Genomic DNA, 10,185 nt, shown 5'->3' on the forward strand with positions numbered 1-10,185 from the left:
GCTCAGAGCAGGTGTGTGTGTGGCCGGCGGACAAGGCCCAGGGGCAGGCAGTGGCCAGCCGAGCAGGTGGGAAGCCCGGCCCTTGCCCCGCCCGCGCGTCCCGCGGCATTGGTGGAGACGAACGACAGCTCCGGCCGCGCCCCGCGACCCCGGCTTGAAGGGGCTGGAGCCGGTCTCCCCGGGAGAAAGCTCGGATCCTCCGAAGCCGGGTCCCGAGGACCGAGCGCAAGCGACCGCGGAAGACAAAGAGCCGCGAGCAGCCGGCGCACCCAGAGCGGCCCGGGCGGGGCCGTCCTCGCCGCGGCTGCTCCAGCGGCCTCGGGCTCGCCCCCTGCTGGACCCGTGCTGACCCGCACCCTCCCCGCGCCCGTGGGCTGACCCCTGCGGGTCTCCCGAGAGGAGGCGACTGATGATTTGAGCGCCGTCAGCAGTAGGAGAGCAGCCTGACCTATCAGAGGTCGGAGATGGAGCAAATGAGAAAAGCAAACAGCCACCGAGGGGCCGGCGCTGCGGCGCGGCGGGTTACGCCCCACTTGGGCCGCCGTCGGCCCACGAGGGCGCTAGTTCAAGCCCCGCTCTTGCGCTTCCAATCCAACTCTCTGCTAATCCACCTGCCTGGGGAGGCACAGAGGACGGCCCGAGGCCTTAGACCCCTGCACCGACGTGGGCGGGCCGGAAGGAAGGGACTCCAGGGGCACAGTACAGCGGCAGTGAGTCCTCCCCGCAGGAAGTCGTCAGGCAGCGACGGCAGATAAAGCCACCGCCTGCAGCGCCGGCATCCCATATGGACGCCGGTTCTAGTCCCGGCTGCTCCACTTCCGAACCAGCTCTCTGCTGTGGCCCGGGAAGGCAGTGGAGGATGGCCCAAGTCCTTGGGTCCCTGCACCCGCGTGGGAGACCAGGAGAAGCACCTCGGGAAGTGACTTCACCTGGAAAGGAGAAAACAGTTTCTAGAGGGTTGGCCTGGGGGCCTCAGGGACCTGGGGCCGCGGGGGCCGGCTTCCTGCCTTGGATAAAAGGCTGCACTCTGGAGCCACCCTTCACAAACTCAGTGGACCCTGCGAATGGCCACTCACGGAGGATTTTGTTGAAGGGGACCGTGCTCTGCGCACGGCGGGTCTTCGAGCAACGCGAGTAGGGACCAGCAGACTCCCTGATGGTCTCGGAGAGACTTCCTTCCGAGGGTACAGAACAGCGCTCAGCTCGCGGCTCAGGTGCCCCGGAATCCTGGATCCGGGTTTGTCCTGTCTTGGTGCTGTGCCCCACCACCTGGTAGTGAACAGACAGCGGACGTGTGGTGAACGAGTGACGCTTGTGAATCACCTTTCATTTTTTAAAAACGTTTGCATTGTTTTATTTTTTTCTGCCAGTGCACGCCCCTGGGGAAGAAGCTGGGAGCTCAAACTCAATCCGGGTCTCCCAGTACTTGAACCACCACTGCTGAGCTGGCGGGAAGCTGGAATCAGGAGCCGAACAGGGACTTGAACGCAGGCATCTGATCTGGGATACGGACGCCTCGCCAGGGTCTGAGCCGCGTGCCAAATGCCGGCCCGTGTGGATTGTCTAACAGCCTGACTGAGATATTACTCACAAATTACAGACTTCGTTGATTAAGCGTACAGCTGAATGGTATGTTCAGTGCACTGGGCAGCCATCAGCACAATTTTTTAAAGATTTATTTATTAGAAAGGCATAGTGACAGAGAGAGAGGGAGAGAGAGAAAAAAGGGAAAGAGAGAAAAGAGAGAGAGGGAGAGAGAAGGAGAGAGAGGGAGAGAGGGAGAGAGAGGTCTTCCACTCACTGGATCACTCCCCAAGTGGCCTCAACAGCCAGGGCAGGAGTAGGCCAGAGCCAGGAGCCAGGAATCCGCCTGGGCCTCCCTCGTGGGTGCGGGCGCCCAAGTCCTTACACCACCTCCCGCTGCTTTCCCAGGTGCACGAGCTGGATCAGAAAAGCAGAGCAGCTGGACCGGAACCCGTCCCCAAGATGGCGTGCCAGCATCGCAAGAGGCAGCTCCGCCCACTGCGCCACAACCCTGGGCCGCGTGGCAATCACACCTCGGGCACGGAGCCCCAGTGCCCCACGCTCTCCACGCCGCGGCAACCACTAACCCGCCTCTGTCAGGTAGATTCGCCTGTCTGGGAGCTCCCACGGAAGCGAAGCCCTGTGCCACGCAGCCCTGGTGCCGGCTTCCCCACGCAGCGTCTCTCCAGGACCCATCCACGAGCAGAGGCACCAGTGCTTCATCCCAGTGACGCGCCGTGGCATGGAGTGTGGCTCACGTGGCTTCCCCGTCCCTCAGCTCCCGGCCACCTGGGCGCCGCTGGCCGCTGAGTTGCCAGCAGGCTGCCTGAGGCTGCAGGTTGCTTCCGTCCCCACCATGAGGTCACCTGATCCGTCTCTACCTGCCACTCATCACAAATTCAACCAATCAAAAGGGCTTTGAAAAGTAGCCTCCCAAAAACCATCTCAGGACAGCTTTAAAGGCAGTGCTGTGGTGTAGCCGTTAAAGCTGCCTCCTTGCCGGCGCCGCGGCTCACTAGGCTAATCCTCCGCCTGTGGCGCCGGCACATCGGGTTCTAGTCCCGGTCGGGGCGCCGGATTCTGTCCCGGTTGCCCCTCTTCCAGGCCAGCTCTCTGCTGTGGCCAGGGAGGGCAGTGGAGGATGGCCCAAGTGCTTGGGCCCTGCACCCCATGGGAGACCAGGAGAAGCACCTGGCTCCTGCCATCGGATCAGCGCGGTGCGCCGGCCGCAGCAGCCATTGGAGGGTGAACCAACGGCAAAGGAAGACCTTTCTCTCTGTCTCTCTCTCTCACTGTCCACTCTGCCTGTCCAAAAAAAAAAAAAAAAAAATCACTCTACCACCACTTAAGCTGCGCCTGTAAAGACTTCCCAGTTAGCTTTAAAAGTCAGCATAACATCAATACCAACGCCAGACGTAAATGAGACCGGGGCAGGTGGCTGAGACCGGACCCCGGAGAGCCACATCCCAAACTGCAGCACCTGGCTCGAATCCTCGCCTTCTGCTCCAGACGCGGCTCCTGCACCCCGGGGGGCAGCAGGTGACGGCTCAAGTGCTCGGGTCGCTGTCACTCACCTGGGAGACACGGTTGGAGTTCCTGGCTCTTGGCTTCAGCCTGGCCCGAGCCGCAACTGTGGCAGGCATTTGGAGAGTGAATCAGTGGATAGAAGATCTCTGTCAGTCTCTTTCTTGGCCTTTCAAATAAACTAATTAAAAATACATATTTTAAAAATTACAGATAACTGTTTTTGGCCCACTAATTCCTCTATTAGGAATTGATACATGTTTCCACCTGTGCAAACTGACTTATTGCTTGACACATGGCTACAACCAGAAAAGAACTGATATAAAAACTAAAGCTCCAACAATAGGGAACTGTTAAGTAAATTGGTTACACAGTATGGAGCTGTGAAAATGCATGTAGGGGAGGGGTGAGGAGGGCATTGTGGCCACGTGAGCTAAACCACTGCATTCCATGTTGGAACAGCAGCTGGAGTCCTGTCCCAGCGGCTCCACTTCCGATCCCGCTCCCTGCGAATGCACCTGGGCGGGCAGCAGAGGCTGGCCCAGTGCGTGGGCCCCTGCACTCATGTGGTGGACCCGGATGGAGCTGCTGGCTCCTGGTTTTGGAATTTAGGGAGTGAATCAGTGGGCAGAAGATCTCCGCCTCACCCAGTCTCTCTGTCGCTCTGCCTTTCAAATAAGTAAATAAGCAAATAGATAAACAAATCAATCTTCAAAGGCATAAAATGAAAAGGAATGAGGACTCACTCCAGCGCGATGTCCTGCTTGCATCTTGGGGCCGAGAGGGGCGCCAGTGGGAAGCTGGTGAAATCCAAACACCATCTCAAGTTCAAGTAGTGGTGGCGCACTGTAAGGACTGAGTGTTTCTGTCCTTCCAAAATCCGGGTGTTGAAGCCCACAGCCCAGTGCGGCTGCAGGTGGAGATGGGGCCTTTGAGGACGCAAAGGTCGAAGGTCATGTCTGATCACACAGGGTTGGTACCTTTACAAGAAGGGAATCTAAAGCGTTCTCTCTCTCTCTCTCTTTCTCTCTCTCTTTCTCTCCTGTGCCCCCCGCCAGCGCAGGCGCAGAGGAGAGGCCAGGTGAGCAGTGATGGCCCACAGCAGAGGAAGACCTGCCCCGAGACTCACCGTGTGGCCCCTTGACCTTGGACGTCCAGGCTTTGGAACTGTGAGAAGATGGACCTCTGTGGTTCACTCGGACGGATGTACGGTGGTTATGCAAGATGCCAAGGGGAGCAGAAGCTGGGCGGAGCTGTGTTCTCTGCACAATTTGCCTGTGCACCTGAACTAATCCCGTAAAATCCCACTTTAATCCCATTCAAAATAGGAATGGGAAGCAATGAATTGGGAAGGGCTTTATATTCTGACATGGAAAGATTACCAAGACAGATTAAGTGAGGAAAGCGACAAGTAGAATAGCGCTATTCTGATATAGTAAGGGGGGGGGGGGGCACTGTGGCACAGCAGGTTAAAGCCCCAGCCTGTGGCACCGGCATCTCATATGGGCGCTGGTTTGGTTCCTGGCTGTTCCACTTCTGATCCAGCTCTCTGCAATGGCCTGGGAAAGCAGTAGAAGATGACCCAAGTCTTTGGGCCCCTGTGCCCAATTGGGAGACCCGGAAGAGGCTCCTGGCTTCAGATCAGCTCAGCTCTGGCCGTTATGGTCATTTGGGGAGTGAACCAGCGGAATGGAAGACCTCTTTCTCTCTGGCTCTACTTCTCTGTGTAACTCTGTCTTTCAAATAAATAAAATAAATCTTTTTAAAAAAGGGGGGGACACTACGTTCATATTCTCATATCGGCACTACAAAAACCCATGACAAGACAAGCAACGTGGCCACTGTTACCTGCTAGAAGTGAGTGACAGCTGGCTGAACTGGGGACAAAGCAGGAGGAAGCATTTTCAACATATACTTTTGTCTTTTTAAGATTTATTTATTTATTTGAAAATCAGAGTTACACAGAGAGAGGAGAGGCAGAGAGAGAGAGAGAGAGAGAGAGAGAGAGAGAGAGAGGTCTTCCATTCGCTGGTTCACTCCCCAAATGGCCCCAACGGCCGGAGCTAGGAGCCAGGAGCTTCTTCCGGGTCTCCCACATGGGTGCAGGGGCCAAGGACCCGGGCCACCTTCCACTGCTTTCCCAGGCCATAGCAGAGAGCTGGATCAGAAGTGGAGAAGCTGGGACTCGAACCAGTGCCCATATGGGATGCTGGCACTGCAGGTGGTGGCCTTACCCACTAGACCACAGCACCAGCCCCTCAACATATACTTTTTAGGAACCATTCTGCTGTGTGACCCATGTGAATTTATGAACCATCTGAATAGCTAATTTTATTTAAAAATTGAAGGGCCATTGTGGGAGGAACTTGGGCTGGAGCTACTAAAATGCAAAGCTCACAATGCAGACATTATGGGATGGATCCCAAGTACATCAACGGATAAGGAGGATTTGGTCCAACAAACATGCATTTTTATTTACTTGAAAGGCAGAGTGACAGAAAAATAGAGAGAGAGAACGCGCGCGCGCGAGAGAGAGAGAGAGAGGGAGGGAGAGAGAGATCCTTCTTCATCCATTGGCTCATTCTCCAATGTCAGCAATAGCCAAGGCTGGACCAGGCAGAAGCCAGGAGCCAGGAACTGCACCCGGGTCTCCTCCACGATGGCAGGGGCCAAGCATCCGAGCCATCGTCCACTGCTCTCCGGGGACACGCGTTCCCAGGGAGCTGGATCGGAGGCAGAGGAGCCGGAGGTCCAAACCCAGGCTCTCCAGTCTGGGATACAGGCAAACCCAACAGCGGCTTAACCTGGGGGCCACCATGCCTGCCCTGATAATTCTATAATATTGAGGGGAGAAACGTTTACGGAAAAGAATTTAAGGGCCCAGCACTGTGGCACAGCAGGGTAAGCAGCTGCCTGCATCATGGATGCCGGTTCAAATCCCGGCAGCTCCACTTCCAATCCAGCGCTGGCCAATGCACCTGGGAAAGCAGCAGAGGATGGCCTAAGTGTTTGGGCCCCTGCACCCACGCAGGAGACCCAGAAGAAGCTCCTGGCTCCTGGCTTTGGCCTGGCCCAGTCTCAGCCTTTGTGGCCATTTGAAGAGTGAACCAGCAGATGGAAGACCTTCCTCCTTAACTGTATCTTTCAAATAAATAAAACAAATCTTTAAGAAAATACATTTTTGATGTGCATTTGTGCTGAAAACCTGGAGTGGTTGTCACCGACTGGTGGTTTTGTTACAGTAGTTTTTTTTTTTTTTTTTTTGAGTTCCCTCCGGGAGCACGCAGGCTCCGTGGAGAGATTATTCTTTATAAGCACTTCGGGCCTCTGAATCCAGGCGGCGCCGCTGGACCGCAGCCCAAGCAAACGACACCCAGGAATGAGATCAGCGAGGGGGGGGCGGAGCAACCAGCGGGAAAGTCGGTCTGCGGGGGCGCGAGCGGGGCTGGAGCGCGCACCCACACGCTAGCGAATTCCGGCTGCGGGCGTCACCGCACGGGTTTCACGGCGAGCGCAGGGGCACGGGAGGAGAGCAGCGCCCGCCTGCCACCCTCCCTGCGCCCCGGCGGGCAGGCACGGCCGCTGCGGAGGCCGGGGACGAGCGGCAGCAGCCGGAGTCCCGCGGCCAGGGCAGGGGCGCGTGGGGAGCCGGCAGCTGGGCACGGGCCCTGGGAAGGCGAGCCCGGCCCGCCCGGGGGCCGCCGCCAGGTCGCCGGCGTTCCGCGTGGCTGTCCCCCGACCCACCGGGGGTTTAAAGTTCGGAGCGCAGGGCCGTGTTCAGGTGGCGCCCACAGGTGTTGGTTGCACGTGCAGGTGCGGCAGACGCGCGCGTGCGTGCGTGGACCCGGGTGAAGACCCGCGGGCCAGCAGTGGGCGTTGTGTGTGCGGCCAGACGGTTGTAGCGGACGTCGCTCTCAGAGGGCGGACTTGAGCGCCTTTGTGGTTCCAGGAGGTGCTGGGCGCCCGGCTGTCCCCGCGCGCATTCCAAAGGCGCCCTGAGCCCTCTTCACTCGGCTCGCAGGTGTTTACCAAGTTAATGATTTAGAATCTGAATCACTGAGCATACATATTTTTGCCTGAGTGCATTCGGGTACATACCCGGGACAGCAGCTGACCGCCTCTGGGAACTCTGGAGAGCCCGAGACTGACAGCAGAGACCCGGGCGCGGGTCACCACGCGCCGTGCCCTGAAGGCCCCGCGCAGAGGTCTGGGGGCCCAGCTGGTCTCCTGCAGGAGTCCTGCCTCTCAGCTGCGTGCAGCCTGCTCTAGGTCTTAGAAAGGACGACGGGAATGCTGTTTCCTCGTCTTTCAGGCATTGCTAGGAGACGGGCGGAGAGGAATGCTGCCCTGATACCATCTGTGGGCACCCTGGCAGCCGGAGTCTAGCCAGCCCCAAGTTCTCAGAGGCGCACCAGCGGTGACTGGTGTGGGCAGTTACTGGGACCCGACCCCACGCCTTCAGGAAGTGGCTTACACGGCGGGGGGGCTGCAGGGGAAGCCCACTCTTGCCGAGTGAATTAATACAAAAGCACACGCAGGAGGAGTTGGTGAAGGTGTTTCCTACATCTCCGGGAATCTGGGAAGTAATTCTAAGCCTGCCTTGTTAAAGAGTTTTGCTGGGGGTGGCTGGCGCTGTGGTGTAGCCGGTCAAGCCGCCGCATGCAGTGCCAGCATCCCATATGGGTGCTGGTTCAAGTCCCGGCTGCTTCACTTCCAATCCAGCTCTCTGCTATGGTCTGGGAAAGCAGTGGAAGATGGCCTAAGTGCTTGGGCCCCTGCACCCGTGTGGGAGACCCAGGGGAGGCTCCTGGCTTTGGATTGGCGCAGCTCTGGCTGTTGCAGCCAATTGAGGATGGAAGACTTCTCTCTCTCTCTCTCTCTCTCTCTCTCCCTCCCTCCCTCCCTCCCTCCACCTCTCCTAACTCTTTCAAGTAAATGAATAAATCTTTAAAAAACAGTTTTGCTGGGGATGAAGGCGAGAGGAGAGGGCTGGACTTGGGAGCCTCCCCCACTCACGTGCACAGGAACCCCAGGGCGACCACTCAGGCTGCAGCGGGGGAACTGGGCAGGCCCAAGTGTTAGTGGAGAGGAGTAGTGGGGTCCTTGTCTTTGTGAAAGAAAGAATTCAGGCGTGAGACAAAGTAGCAAGGTTTCCCGGGGTAGGGCATCCACCAGAAAGGAAGGGGCAGAACCCAGTCCAGTCGCTCAGACTGGGGAAAGCAAGGTCGCAGGGTCAAACAGAAGACACCTGCCCAGCCAGGCCGAGGGGGCCAGAGCTCGGTCTTGGTCTGGGGCTGATAAGGGAAAAGGGGTCCTGGTTTCTCCTCTCCCCCTCCTCCTCCAGGACAAAGGGTTTGCTGAGTGTAAATTAGGAAAAATTGCTCCCCAGGTTTTCCTGCTCAGTGCTGTCAGCCTGGGGAGCCCACCTGGCCCCCGGCCGCCTTGGAGGATGAGAAGGTTTTGGGCCGGCGCCGTGGCTAACTTGGCTAATCCTCTGCCTGTGGCGCCAACACCCCGGGTTCTAGTCCCGGTTGCTCCTCTTCCAGTCCAGCTCTCTGCTGTAGCCCAGGAGTGCAGTGGGGGGATGGGCCAAGTGCTTGGGCCCTGCACCCCATGGGAGACCAGGAGGAAGCACTTGGCTCCCGGCTTTGGATTGCACAGCGCTGGCCATAGTGGCCATTTGGGGGGTGAAACAATGGAAGGAAGACCTTTCTCTGTCTCTGTCAAAAAAAAAAAAAAAAAAAGAGAGAGAGAAGGTTTTGTTGCTCAGCGTTCTCCGGCCAGGGAGACCACGTGGTGCTGAGGAGAAAGGACTGTCCTGGGAGCTCCCCGGGGGAGGGGCTGAGACCACCTGGAAAGCCAGCCCCGCACAGCTCTCCGTAACACCCGCGTCCAAGAACTTTCTGGAGACTCCTCAGAGAATTTCCTGTTCACAGGACCTGAAGTCCAAGTGGGCAAAGGGCAACTCTCGGACAGCTCAGGAGGCAGCGACACAGGCACAGCGAGTGTGGGTGTCACCCGGCAGTGACACAGGCACAGCGAGTGTGGGTGTCACCCGGCAGTGACACAGGCACAGCGAGTGTGGGTGTCACCCAGCAGTGACACAGGCACAGCGAGTGTGTCACCCGGCAGTGACAGGCACAGCGAGTGTGGGTGTCGCCCGGCAGTGACACAGGCACAGCGAGTGTGTCACCCGGCAGTGACACAGGCACAGCGAGTGTGGGTGTCGCCCGGCAGTGACACAGGCACAGCGAGCGCGGGTGTCACCCGGCAGTGACAGGCACAGCGAGTGTGGGTGTCGCCCGGCAGTGACACAGGTAGAGTGTGGGTGTCACCCGGCAGTGACACGGGCACAGCGAGTGTGGGTGTCACCCGGCAGTGACACGGGCACAGCGAGTGTGGGTGTCACCCGGCAGTGACACGGGCACAGCGAGTGTGGGTGTCACCCGGCAGTGACAGGCACAGCGAGTGTGGGTGTCGCCCGGCAGTGACACAGGTAGAGTGTGGGTGTCACCCGGCAGTGACACAGGCACAGCGAGTGCGGGTGTCAGCAGAGGGGCAGCTCTGCTCCAGGCTGGATGTGACGTCCGAGTTTAAAAGGCGAGCGAGCAGTAAGTGCTGGCTTCTCCCCTCGAGGGACAATCGACTCGTCTCTGCCAGGCAGATGTCTCAAGTGGAAAGTAAGCGCTTCACAGCTTTGCAAACGGTGCATCCTGAAATCATTTTTTTCTTTTTTAATTTGCGAGCCGGAGGGAGCGCTCCCATCTGCTGATTCACCCCCTCAAATGCCTGCGCCGGGCAGAGCTGGGCAGGGGCCAAGGCCAGGAGCCAGGAACTCAGTGCAGCGCTCCCAGGCGCGTGGCAGGGACCCAGCTATCCGGTCCTCCTCTGTTGCCTTCCAGGTTTGCCCTAGCAGACGGCTGGCGTCAGGAGACGGAGCCAAACTCTGAGCGTCTCCAAAGGCCCACCCCAGACTGAAGACGAGTCCCCCCGATAGCCAGGGATCCTCCCCAGAAGTCAGGCACAGGTCCCTGTCATCAGTATGCAATTTTGGCTTTTTAAAAAGATTTATTTAAAGTCAGTATTGACGACTTTTTCTAACAATCTCGAACAATGTTAGCAGCGTTGGTTGGGTAG

General features: G+C 58.2%; 2 long non-coding RNA genes across 2 annotated transcripts in view; both read right to left on the minus strand.

Moving 5' to 3' along the window:
• Positions 1-10,185, minus strand: part of LOC127487350 (uncharacterized) — a 1,183,652-nt gene that overhangs the window by 876,754 nt on the left and 296,713 nt on the right. The gene's annotated exons all lie outside the window — the stretch shown is intronic.
• LOC103345624 (uncharacterized) lies at positions 3,102-7,030 on the minus strand. Its single transcript, XR_011379833.1, has 4 exons — positions 6,793-7,030; positions 4,178-4,336; positions 3,795-3,977; positions 3,102-3,229 (listed from the first exon to the last, which is right to left on the minus strand). It is a non-coding gene; the product is annotated as an uncharacterized lncRNA (long non-coding RNA).

This window comes from Oryctolagus cuniculus, chromosome 11 (assembly GCF_964237555.1).
Source record: "Oryctolagus cuniculus chromosome 11, mOryCun1.1, whole genome shotgun sequence".
NCBI classification, from domain to species: Eukaryota; Metazoa; Chordata; class Mammalia; order Lagomorpha; family Leporidae; genus Oryctolagus; species Oryctolagus cuniculus.